The 14,022-nt window shown below is 37.5% G+C and overlaps 1 long non-coding RNA gene across 1 annotated transcript in view; it reads right to left on the bottom strand.

The window, feature by feature from the left end:
* Positions 1-345: 345 nt before the first annotated feature.
* LOC148213754 (uncharacterized) overlaps positions 346-14,022 on the bottom strand; it is a 48,662-nt gene continuing 34,985 nt past the window's right edge. The window contains exons 6-7 of the long non-coding RNA XR_015793711.1: positions 11,911-12,108; positions 346-2,627 (exon numbers count right to left, since the gene is read on the bottom strand). This is a non-coding gene — a long non-coding RNA (uncharacterized LOC148213754). The remainder of the gene's footprint in view (positions 2,628-11,910; positions 12,109-14,022) is intronic.

Below are 14,022 nucleotides of genomic sequence, written 5' to 3'. Positions count from 1 at the left end.
CATCAGGTAAAATTTCTCCAGCTCTTCATACAGTCTTTCTGCCACTGAGTGAAGGCATAACTAAAGGAGAGGATGGAGGCTTTGCAAGAGGGGCCACTCTTTCCTACTCTGAAGCGCTGCCCTATCCCAATATGGCCACGTTCAAATCTATCCTCCATCATGGAAGTTCATCTAGTCACACTCTCCCAACCCAAGATTGTTGTGAGGATATAAAGAAGGGAGAACTTTTGCAAAATAATAATAATACTTGGAACAGCTTACATCCTGTGACGATACCATTTACACTGTCAGACAGCAACATCTGCCTTTCCCAGGTCCTAGGGAAGGACTCAATAGGTGGATAAAAAGGCCAAATCCAGTGTAAACATCTGGCTGACTGTGCGACCAACAATAATAACAGCTCGTAATGCAGCCCATTCATTAATTAAGTAGGCCAGGGAATGGAAGGAGAGGCCATGGCATCTGGTCATGTATTTAGAGCATGCAGTGCCATTATGCAAGCCCCACCCCTTACATAAGGGTGACTTTGCATCAGATGTTGCTTGCCTGTTTTGACTCCTTGGCTTTGCTGCAGAGGCCTCTGTTAGCCTATAGCACCAACTGTCATTTCCCACCCTTTCCATACATTCTGAATCTACTGCTCACCTATCCAGGGTCCTGCTCTAGGTCAATGGTTGGAAATGAGATAGCAAAAGTGCACTAATACAATCCAAGATCTAATACTGAGTTGTAATCTTGGTACCAGAGGGTGAAAGCAGGAACTGAAGGTCATTATCAAAGCAGCAAAGAGTCAGTACACCAGGAAAACTAGTAAGTGTTCAAGATGCAAAAATAATCAGACTCAAAAACAACAAGTGTTACTTTTGAAGAGACCTACATTAATAAACAATAAATTAATCAATATAAATGAAAACATTGATCTGGCTGCCAATCTTCATTTCCAAGACACTGTCCCTTCCAAGTGAGTACCTCAGCATCTCTCCACCTTCATCATTATCATGAACTGCATGGGTGTCCTCAAGAGTGTAGATCAGAGGCCTAGTCAGAAGGTCCCAGACTAGTTAGGACCACTGCTGCCCTAAATTCTGCGCTAAGACCTGTCTCCTGATGTACAGAACTTGGTGAGATCACCTGACCCATCTTGCAGACCTACATATTTGTCTATGTGTAGCCTCATCACATATATTCATCTACATACATACAGTAATAGGGGTGGGGACAGATCCTTCCATCTGCTGTCAAATGCACACTCTGCCCTAAAGCATTAAATTTCTTTTCAAGTGAACTCACATCATTTATATGACTAATGCGGAGAGCAATACAAACCCATATACTTAGGCAGAAATAGATCCCGCCCCAAACGATTTAGGAACATAGGAAGGAATTACACAGTTCAAATAGTTTGAATAAAGTAGAACACATCTACCATATAGAGGAAAAACCAAATGAAAATAAGTAAGTTTAAAGGGATTTTAACCCAGGTTAAAGGTTTTTCAAAAAGCTGAGAAAACAGAACAAAACACTCCTGTTTACTTTCACTTTTTAATCCCAGTATTACTCTGCTTTTGATATAAAAATTGCATTACATTAATGGTTAAAACTCATAATCCTGAATACTATTTACCTTGGACAGGAAAAACAATAAAAGCCAATAAAAGCTTGTGCAATTTTTGTTCATTTCTTAATCTTATAAAACATTTTCATTATAGAGACATTTTTTCATAATATTATTTAAGATTAGTGGTTAAAATCATTTTAGCTGTGAAGTGATTAGCTCTTAAACTAGAAGAAAAATCATATTCTACTTTGTTTTTGATTCTGCTTAATAAATGATCTCCAAACTTCAGGTGCTCAAAGCTGTCTTGGCAGCATTCCCTCATGCTGGCTCGACGTGGAAAGGAATCATTTATAAAAAGACATTTTATATTTGTTGATTTCCCCCCCCCCCCGATTTATACCACACCTTTCTTCCCAGAGCATAAGGCAGCTTACTGTATGTGGGGATCTCTATTTTACCCCAGTGCAGCAATTCTGTGAGGTAGGTTGGACTGAGGGAGAGTTACTGACCCAGAGTCTGCACGTGAGCTTCCATGCCGATAGGAGACCTGAACCTGGGTCTCCCATGTCCCACTTCAATACTTTAACTGGGAGAGGGAACAGCCTAATGGAATAGTTTCTTTCATTAATGAAAGAAACTCTAGCCTGTGTTTTTACTTCATATCTTTTAGTAAGTTTGCTTAGCTCATATATTCAAACCAGTAGATGCTTCATACAATATGCTGTGGTGGTGGTGGTGCAAACATGTGCAATCAGCCTCATCTCCCTAGGGCACATCTGCACTTTCTGCTTTCTGCAGTGGTCCATTGCCAGTGGACACCCACCAGTTCTTGACTGCAGGATCAGATAATGTTGTCCTCCCATTCGCAGGTCATAAATGCCCTGCACAAACCCTTTTGTTTCCCAGCTTTGATCCAAAACGGCTGTTTTCCGACCTCCGCTTTCTTAAGCCCGTCAGAGCAGGGGGTCTCCAGCACTTTGTTCCTATCTACTGGCAGCCCCAGCTGGTGTGCTCCTTCACCTCCAGCAGCTGGTCACTGTCCTGTACAGTCATTTTATTTTTCATCTGTCTAAAAAGACAAAAAAAAGAAAAGAAAGAAAAGAAAAGAAAAGAAAGCCAAAGGCATTTTTTAGATAGTCACAACCATAACTTTGTGTTCACACATCATTTTAAACTTGGGTAACTGTGCCAAGAATATCTTGTCAGCTGTTCCCATTTTTGTAGCTAGCTCTTAGTTTTCATCTAGTCATCCAGATTTTTGCAGCCCAGGTCTGATATCTTCACATTTGCTCCTAAGCAAGCACGCCGCGTTGCAGATATAGGCAGCTTTCCCACAATTTCCTGCACTGAAACTTTTGTTCTATTTTTTTTCCCCTCAGTTTGAGTGGTATAACTTGTCTCCCCCCCCCACTTTTTTTTTAATTGTATAACTATATTAAGAATACTTCGGGCTTAGACTATATTTTTAGGGTACATTTCCTAAAAAATTCAAAAATATTTTCAGCAATTTCGATCTGGGGTTTGCAGGCTATAAGCAGGTTGTTCATGCCTGTTGACTTGTCATGTCAAGAAAATGGGGGGATTTGGACCTCCCCCGCCCCCCATTTTCTTCTCCATACAAACTTACAGCTATTTCAGATCTGGACTGCTAAAACCCAAATAGCCATTAGTTGGCAGCAAAGAAATATAGAAAGCTGTATTTGCTGCCATCTAGTGGTCATCCAGATTTTTACAATTAAGATATGGTAGCTCTACTCAAACCTGATTATAAAATATAAATATATAAGATTTACAAAGACCAGTCATTTAAAAAATTAAACCAAGAATAGCATCCAGGCAAAAACACTAAAAAAATTGAGCATCAGAAGAATCAAACCCTTCTTTAAAGAGAATTTTTTTCAGCAACTGGATGTTTTCAAGGCGTATGAGAGATCAAAATACAGAAGAGCTTCTATCAGAGTTTAAACATCAAGCCCATAAATTAATAGTACATTCATAAATAGAATATGGTTATTTTACAGCATCCAGTTCAGCTCTTCAAAGGTGAGTTCTCCAACTACCAGAACACTCAGTCTTTTCAATTCATGCCATATTGTACCATCAGAAAAGCTTTAAATATAGCAGTGGCTTCCGTAATTATTTACTGATAATAAGGGATCCATCTGCAAGCTACTTCCAACATATGAACACAACATGAATCTTTTTTTACTCAGCGTTCAAAGAGGAATTCAATAGACTGTTCCATCTTCAATCCATATTCTTTTAGTTGTGTTATACTCACTTAAGCTACCAGCAGATATTCAGGAAGTCACAACTGATTGCTTACACTGAGTTTTTGAAATTAGTCAGAGAGCCCCGCATACTTGAGACCCACAGATTTATTACCCTTTTTATCTCTATCATAAATGGTAAATTCTGCTGAATCTGTCTTATGGTGGGTAGAGCCAATTACAATGATCACAAAAGATACCTTCAGTATTCTGGAATTTCCTACATAAAATTTTGTAGTCTAACTAAGTGTGGAGATAAATGCTTAAAGCATTGAATAGGACCCATTGTGTCTTTGGTGTAAAGTACATTTACACCAGTTGCTACTCCCAAATCCTTGAGATATGAACAGTTACTTTTTAAAAATAAAAAGCAAAGAAAATGGGGGGAAAGTACAAGTAGTGGTAATAAACTGTGTGTGTGGGGGTTTCTTTTCCTTTTAATGTTCTTCATATCTCATTTTTATTTCTTCTTCTCTGTCAGACAGACTGTGTTGCACAATAAATCGCATTGTTTGAATATACTATAATAAAGATAATTCACTTTGAAGTACTGCATAACCTGCAATGTCTTTTTTTTTCATAATATTAATAGTGCTTTGACCTTTTTCGTTGGTTTGTGTGGCTTTGTTTCTCTGTTCAGTTGTTTTGTAATATGTGGTTTTCTGAATATTACATGTTAGATTCCAGATATTTTGACAAAAGAAAGGAGAAAATGTTCCTGGGCATTTTAGAGGAACTTCATGCCACCCAAGTTGTTATGTCAGTGAACTAGTTTAAGGCCCATCTAGCCAGCATATTTTTTCTTCTTCTCTCTTTCTTTCTCCTTCTTTCAGTTGCTAATTTTTAGAGTTATAACCGTAATACCCAGTGACTCAGGAGTAAATCCCATTGAGCTCCATAGAACTAACTTCTCAGTAGATATGCATAAAACCAGATCATCTACTTGACGAGAAATACTACTTCATGCTCTTTTTTTAATTTTTAAAATATGAGGAAGAAATTTAAGAGATGGGGGAAAAATCTAGTTTTGATTAAAATTAAAGGTTTGTAGGACTATAGTTTTTACCTGAAAATAAGTCCCATTGAATTCAATGGGGGTAGATTTTGGGGAGACATGAATCCGATGGAATTATTATTTAATTAACAATGCAGACTCCCTGATATTGAGCAGTAACATCTGTCAAACAATTAAAAACACCAAATTAATGATAAACATTATTAAAAGTTATCAGAACCCAGTAGCTCTGAAGCAATATGCATATGTAAGAGTGTTATTTTATTTTTGTCTGTTCAAAGCACTTTTGCTTTAGAGAGAAGAAAACAGAAATAAGAACATATTCCTGTGCTACTCAGAATCTTTGTCTATTTCATTTCAACTGTTTTCAGTAATTGTTGCAATAATTTGCCCTGACTTCCACCATTTAATTTCTTCAACTTGATCAGTATCATAATTCAGAATGCTTGTTTATGCAGTCATTATTTTCATAATTAATTTCATCAATTAATCACTGATTGCAAATAAATTAAACATTGCAGAAGTTAAATGCAGTTAATATGCTTCTAAGAATTCCAGTCTGATGGTAACTTCTAGAGAAGCTTTTGAGTCACTAGAGCTCTAGAGGTTACACCCTGTCCTACAGGAAGCTTGTGCTTGTTTAGAATTGGATGAAGATTATTCCTATAGTCAACACAACTTGGACTAGTAGACACAAATTGGAATTTTATTAGCATAACTCCACAAAATGGCTGCCATGGTGGGCACTGTTAGTTATAAAACACTCATTTAACAGAAGACAGAATGGCCTCTTTTAATGTTTCCTATCATCTCAGTTTATTTCTATCACTTCTAGGCAGACGACTACCTTTCTAGACAGAGCACTGGACTGCAATCATCAATCATTTTTATTTCTTAAGAATGAACATATACAGGCCTCAAACACATCCTGGGAAATAAAGCTCTTCCTTGCATCCTTCCTTCCTTCCTTCCTTCCTTCCTTCCTTCCTTCCTTCCTTCCTTCCTTCCTTCCTTCCTTCCTTCCTTCCTTCCTATCTTTAAAAAATTAAATGATGTATTCATTGGAGAACCAGTGTTTAAGATATCATGGACTACAATCCACTTTCAGGAGATGCATGAATGCCCCTAGTTAAAAGTATGTCTGTATGGATGAGAGGAGGCATACAGAATACAGAAATTAAATACAGAGAGTTCAGGAAATACATAGTGAGCATTTAATATAATCCCAGAGCAGTTTCTGAGTTTTGAAATATGGAACCACCCAAATCTCTAGTCTTGGACAACTAAAAACTTTTTAATAATGACAACATTCTCTTAGTACAAATCAAATAAATAAAAAGCTCTATGCCTTAAGGAATAGGGGTGTGACTAGTTAATGTCAGCTGTGGTTCCTAAATAATTCTGACATCAATGTTGGTGGTCGCTGTGAAATACAGAGAGCTGAAATGTCATATGGGTCAAAGCAGCTCCAAGAAAACCCCATTTGGGGTGAAAGAAACCAAGAAACTGCTTGAATGGGTGGATGAATGAACAGTCTTGCCAATACTTACAGTTTTAAAGCAACCTTTGAGGTTTATTATTTGGATTGCTTCCCAATGTTTTTTAGCACAGCTTATAAGGAAGCTCAGCTTTCATCAGTCTTAAACATGTCATGTAGAAAGGGAAGAGGGCCTCATAAACCTAAAATTTAAATTCTTGTACATGTTATAGAATCATAGTATCTTAGAGTTGGAAGGAACCTTGAAGGCATTCTAGTCCAGCCTCATGCCCAGTGCAGGATTCCTCATACTATCCTAGTAACACAGCTGTCAAACATTTGCTTGAAAACATCCAATGATGGAGCACCCATGACTCCAGGAGGCAGGCTGTTTCACTGCTTAATAGCTATCATGGACAGGAAATTCCCCCTTATTTGAGTTTTTATCACCCCCTGGAAAGCTTCAACCTATTGGTTCTTGTCCTACCTTTGGGCACTATAGAGAATAAATCCACACCCTCTTCCCTGAGACAGCCCTTCAAGTACTAGGGGACTGCTACTATATCTCCCCTTAGCTTTTTCTTCTTCAGGCTAAACATACCCAGTTCCTTTAACATAACTACATTCTTCATAGGATGTAGCCTCCAAGCCCCTCACCATCTTTGTTGATCTTCTCCACATTCTTTTCACTTCTCCAGGATTCTTCCTGTATTGCAGAGACCAGAACTGAGCACAGTATTCCAGGAACAGTCTGACCACTGCAGCATAGAATGGAACAATTACCTCCCATTATCTTGACACTATACCTCTGTCTGCATCTGGTTAGCCAAGAGCTGTTAATGCTGCCCCCCCGCAAAAAAACCCCAAATCAAATAATTTAGCAGAATAAATTATTTGCCAAACCATGCCTTTGGGGCCAATTTGCTTTGAGGGGTGGATTTTTTTTTTTTTTGTATATGTGTATGGTTTTTTAAAAATACTGTATAAAAATTAGTGCATCAAAGTTCTATACGTTGTCAAATGTATGAATGGTATGCTGATGTTAAGAAAGTGGTTAACTTCTATACTTTATATATGCATTTTAACAAAACAGACTCTCCTTGGAATGCTGCTTAAAATAGTTTAATCTCTGCATAACATGAATCCTAGTTTTTTATTTTAAAAGTGACAAATCTTCTGACTTCCTATGTTTCTTGGATTTTTCTTTTAATCACTGATTTTTGTTTGTTTTTAACGAACTCTTTCACACATAGACATCTCATGTCATGAGATGCATTCAGGCATGAATCTTAAGAATTACTGAGTTACTTTCACATGAGGGATGTATGGAGCAATTGGGAATCTTCTGTGGAACATGTCTGTGTAAGCAGCTAATAGGGCTACAATTATCCTGGAGAGTTTACCAGCAAGACTATCTTCTCCAGCTTATGATTACCCCACATCAGGGCTAGGTGAGTGACTGAGTGTTCACACTTAGTATGTTTTTGTGCAGACAAGGGATGTAGTGGACAAAGCACTGGTGTAAAGTGGGTTGTGGACAGCACATGGATGCAGCCAGGACTTTTATATTTTTCCCTAAATTGGAGGCACATATGATTTTTAAACTATATAAAATAATTATTATGTCTATTTTAGTGTACAGATGTGGTATTTTTCTGCCTCCAAATGTCAGGGAACTATATTAATTACCTTGTCAGTTATATTCAGGGGGATCTCTCTTGGCCCCCAAATGGCTAAATGGGGTCTGATCACTGCTTGCAGTTCTGTGTTCTCAGTTCCGCTGCAGCCCAATAAACAGTATGAACAGAAAATGTTTCAGTCACATACAAAAATATATTTGCACTGATCTCTACTCCAATGTCTTCAATTAATATATGCTTACTTGAGGCAAACATAACTTCTGCCTAGTGGGTTATATGCAGCTTGAAAACTTGCAATACAGGAGGAAAAAAATCTTATGCAAAAAGACATATACACAAAACTATAGAGAGAAATATCCAAATAATTTATGTGTGTATCATAGCCATGCAGCGTGATCATCTCTCTTGGTTCATTTCTTGCGTATAAACACGGTAGTCAGCCAGTCCAATATTTTTCACTTCATCAAGGTATTGGGAACTTCATTTACTCTTTTGAAGCTGCAGGCTAGGAGCAGCAATTATAAATTGTAGCATAGATACAACTCTGAAAGAACCATTACTATATGCCAACAGCAGGGGTATTGAAATTGATTTCCCACCACCTTACCATTCATATATATATATATATATATATATGTGTGTGTGTGTGTGTGTGTGTGTGTGTGAGAGAGAGAGAGAGAGAGAGAGAGAGAGAGAGAGAGTTCAGTTAACTTTGGGCAAAGTAATAATGGCCATAATTATTGTTTAGCTCTCCAGTAAACACTTCTGCAGAGATGAGTGATGGTAAGGGGCTTGGAGACTAAATCCTACAAGGAGCAGGTAAATAAACTTGGTAAGGTAAACAAACTTAGCTTAAAGCGGAGAAGGCTACAGTGAATGGAGACATGATAGTAGTTTTCCAACACATGAAGGGAACTTACAGAGCTGAGAGTGTGGATTTAGTGTCCATAACAAATGGGGTTAAGACAAGAACCAATGGGTGGGCTTCTTGGGGAGGTATGCTGAACTGAAAATGGCTCTGCTTTGGCACTGACCACTGGTGAGTAGACCAGTTCCTTGGAACCTCTCTGGCTAAGGAGAGGGTCAGAGATCACCTACATGTGCTCCGGACGGCTGCTTCTTGTGAGGAAAGTTTTCTGTGGGTTTGAGCACTGGGAAATGATAGGATAAGCCATCTTGATAATGGGATTAGCCATCTTGTTCACAACCATGGTGGAGACTTTTAAAGGACACTAAATTCGCAAACCTCACTTTCTAATCACTTTCAGAAATTGCTCATTAACTACTTCTAAGCTATTAGAGACCTTCAAAATGACAAGTTTGAAAATGCCAGATGAGTCTTCCTTCAATCCTGAATGAAAGAAAACTTTCATCATAAGTTTAAGAATTTAAAGAATCTGAAATAAACAGCAAAAAGCTAAATAATATTTTGATCTTAAAAAGTTATAAATGGTCCAGATAAAATTGGAATATTGAAACTTTTACAATCAGATTGTGGAATTAATTATAACGAACAAACAGCTTCTCATGGGAAATAGATCCTGTTTTGTTTTTATAAGACACAACAAAGATAAGCAATTTCATGATTTCAAAAACTGGACACTAGAGGGGACTAAAGTTTTTAGGTAGAGGAAACATTTACAGGCCTGTAAAATGTTGCAAAACATTATAACAATGAAAATATTGAAGGAGACTTTTGAAGAATGAATGGAATCAGAAAATAGTAACCACAATATCAACAATGTCAGTAATGATGTCTGCTTTTATGGATAGACTATGTCCAAAAGACGTTATTGAAGAAATGATAGGTGTAGAACGAATTTTATCTGACAAGATAGAGATAGTATTGAAAGTGGATTTACAACTGATAGGCCAAGAGAATGGCTTAGAAAAGGATGTTCTGCTGGATCTACAAAAGAAACTGGCTGAGGTTTTTGTCAGACCTAGTCCAAGAACAACAGGGAAACAGTACAATTGAGTTCAGTTCTTTCATTGCTTATACCATATAGACAAGTTCTTGCCAGACTAAATCTGTACTATTGCAACTAGTGGATATATCCTGGGAGATTCTAGGAAGATTCTAGATTCTAAACTTCTTACACTTCCCACGCTTCTGCTCCAGACTGTGTTGTCTCTTGTCTCTCTACCCTTCCTGGAATGCACCCCCTCCTTCCTGATAACCTTGCTCTCTCCTGCAATCCACCACAGTTTTAAAATTCACAAGGGAAATACAAATGACAAACCAAGAGAGTGACCTGGATAATTTTTTCCTATTGGATTTATAAAAGAGGCTTGTTAAAGCCTTGAAGAACTCTGTGCAATGGAACAAAGAAGAAATGAAGAGAATCGGATCCTACCACAATATTTGAATGAACTAAAGATTAAGACTGTTAGAAGTAAAAGGAAGAAATATAAATTTGGTTGATCTGATCAAGGTTGAAATAAGATATTCAACCCTTTATGGACTTTCTTCTGATGCCAGGACTGAAAAGATGATGTTTTATGGATTTGTTTATAGATAAGAGATGGGATATGGGATGAAGAGCTAAATGTTTGTAACCTTAGAGGAGTTACAAACTACATTTGTTTACACTTGTGAAAGTTGGAAGTTACTTCTTTATATATTTCTTTTCTCTTTATTATATGCTTAGTTTTCTCTTTATTCTCTCTTCCTTTTCTTTTTTCTTGCACTTTAACTTTCTCTTCCTATTCTCTTTTCTTTTTCTAAGTTTAGTTTGTATTAGATTTTATTATTATAATCAAAATTCTTATTAAAATTATATATGTCTTTATATATATAAAGATAAGAACCAGTAGGTGGAAGCTTTACAGACAGCAATCTAAACTTGAAATAACCATGACCATGAGCGTTATTAAGCAGTGGAACAGCCTGCCTCCTGATGTTGTAGATGCTCCATCACTGAAGATTTTCAAGAAGATTGGACAGCCATTTATCTGGGATTGTCTGAGTATCCTTGTACTGGGCAGGAGGTTGAACTGAAAGATCTCCAAGGTCTTTCCAACCTATAATTCTATGATTCAATGAATACCCCTATAGCATATACTAATACTTTCCTCCATGCTTTCTTTTGAATGATGATTCTGCTGTTACAGGGCTAACCAAGTAGTTCATGGGGCTTATAAAGACTGACTCTGAGCACAACCCTGGAAGGCCCAGCTTTGTCTGACTGCATTATCAGTCAATCCATGCAAAGAGCTTTCATAGAACCCATTCAGCAATTGCTGCTAATAGTGGAGCACAGCAGCCATATTGAAAGAAGTCATGTGTTTGAGTCCACGTGTTTTAGAGTTGTGCACAGTTGATTAGTTTGATGTTTGCAGTGAATATTTTTCAGTAATACTACTGTAATCAATGAACACTAGGACAACCTCACTTATGAGAATAATGGGAATGAAATTAAGATGGAAACCTGAACTAATTAAATACTTAAAACCATTCAGCTTTAGGAATGTGAACAAATAGTCTCTGTTGATTGTAGTGGCTTTGCTGACACCAGAACCTTGAGCCTACTGATAAAACTCTAAGTGAATTTGGAAGGACATCTTATCTGCTACACGGGGGGCTGAATACCAAAGATTTCTTACATTTGGCCTTTCCTCCTATTCATCTCAGCCTTTCACTGAATTGCAATGTGTTATCAGAGGCCAGAAAAGGGGACGGGGGAATGCAGATATGGACTAAATGTTCCCAATGTTACATACTATCTTGGCAGTTGAAAGTGGATCTTGGATTTTGAAAACCATAGTATCAAGGTCTTCACTGCTAAGCCAGTGCCAAATTTGCAGTACTGTTTCCCATCAGCAGTCGTTAAACCCAAAGCCTTTTTATTTCCTTCTCACTTTACCAAAAAAAAAGTACCTTTTTGTTTTGCAGTCTATTTTACATTTATACTATGGAACGCATTTAAACGTGGGATGAATATACTTACTGAAGACTAGGCAGATGTTCATTGTCTGAACTGGAATAGTTCAGAAAAATGTTCTGCTGGATCAGGCGTAGCTTGTTGACCTTCTGTATTGAAATAGTAGATGATCAGACGCATTCAGGAAATTTACAAACAGGATAGGAGGGTGATAGTCCTCTTCTCCTTCAAGCTCCTCATCTACTGGCATTTAAGACATGCTGCCTATGATTCCAGATATAGTAAACAGCTGTCAAAGCAAGTAGCAATTTTTTGTGTTTTGTTTGATTCTGGTTTAGTGTGAGCTGAACCAATGAGTTTTATAAGATATAATTCATGGCTTAGCACAGTATGTGAACCAGGGAATACTTTTTGTTCAACAAATAATGGTTAAAACAAATCATGGCTTGAAATTATGTGTGAATGCAGCCTGTGATGACTCTGTTCCTCCTGAATTTGTCTGACCTCTTTTAAAACTTATCATCAAAGATTGTTGTAACAAACTGTACAAAAAGTTCATTCTTTGACAGGTCCTGAATCTCCCTGCATTTTGTCTCCAGAGGATGACCCTGTTCCAACTGAAGAAAATGTAGACTGTTGTCGGCAGAAACATGTCTCCTCCTGCTATTTACTCAAACATGCTGGTTGCCTTTCAAGTGCTGGCAGCAACTCATTGAATACAGGTAGTTCTCATTGAATGACTCGTTCAGCAACCGTTCAGCGACTGTTCAAAGTTACAACAGCGCTGAATGATGGGGACTTACAATGGGTCCTTCAACCACTACTTTCAACTGAAAAAAAAATGCTGGAAAGGGTAAGGGAGAGGAGTTACAGCAATTGATCTACTTTTTAATCAAAGGGGACCTTTATCAGAAGTTTTGCAATCACAGTGTCTTGGGTAAATTATCTGATTTTTCTCCAGAAAAATCAAAATTACAGGCACTTTTCTTTTTTTAAAAAAATCAAAATTTAGAGAAGCCCAGCTCCAAAGCAACTACATCTTTTTTTTTTTTTTTTGTAATTGGGCAGGCTGCATTGTCTCCGAGTTATATGTATTACCCATTTAATTCTAATCTGATATAATGGGTAAGAAGTTGTATACTTGTTGTTTTGTTCATTCTTTTCTGTCAAACACACAAATCATATATTGAACAGGGGTTGTTCTCATTAAAACAGGCACCCTTTGATTTAGTCTGCAGTGAATCATATTATTTTCTAAAGCACCAATTAGACCCAAGCCAAACTTTTAGTTGGTACAAAAACTATACACTTTTATTTCTACAGATAAAAATGTAGCATATCTTTTAAGGAAACCAATAAAAATATAATGAAGTGCAGCTTTCTTACTCATCATAAGAACACTGAACATTCCGAGTAATGGATACCACAACAAGATAAAATATGAAAGATATCATGACTAGTACCTATTACCCAATACTGTTTCAATAAGCGTAACCTGGCTGGACTAGATTTATTTGACACCTGTTCTCATATTCTGGGGGACTATGGATGAAAAGGCTAGCATTAGATTTCTAGATAACATCTGGTATCAGTTTTCATCCCCAGCAGATGGCTGTCCAACTTCTCTTGGAGACCTTTAAGAAGTGACAGTCCATCACCCCTCCAAGTAATCGATTCCTTTATTGAACAGCACTTACTATTAAGAAGTTTCTCTAACATCCCCCACAATCTTCTCTCTTGAAATTTAAACCCATTAGACCTAAGACTACCATCTGTCTTGGATAAGACAACCCTTCAGGTATATGAGGAGTCATAACTCCAGAGATTTTCTGGTTTGAACTGTGGTGCACAGATGGACAGTTCAGTGGTAAGCTATGCTAAAAGCCCTGCCTTGGGCTGGGTATCTTAAATGCAATTTAAGGGCAAAAAACTGAGATAATTTTAATAGGAAAGCATGGTGCTTTTAAGCCTTAGTTTCACTAGTTCAACAGTGAAGTATAGATGCTGGTGTGCAATACATACAGATTTTAGAGCAAAATTTCTACTGTAGAACAACATATGCCATCCTGATGTAGGACATTGTACAATCATCTCTTCAGTGATCTGCAGCCTCCATGGCTTTCCACTCTTTCATTAAATCCTCCCAAATACCCTAACAGGACTCCTCCCATGGGGCTT

The sequence above is a fragment of the Python bivittatus genome, unplaced genomic scaffold, assembly GCF_059951505.1.
Source record: "Python bivittatus isolate LINGU-HERP-01145 unplaced genomic scaffold, Pbiv_v1 ctg000850_np1212, whole genome shotgun sequence".
NCBI classification, from domain to species: Eukaryota; Metazoa; Chordata; class Lepidosauria; order Squamata; family Pythonidae; genus Python; species Python bivittatus.
Note: the sequence above shows the minus strand (reverse complement) of the source record. Positions and strands in the feature narration are given on the sequence as shown.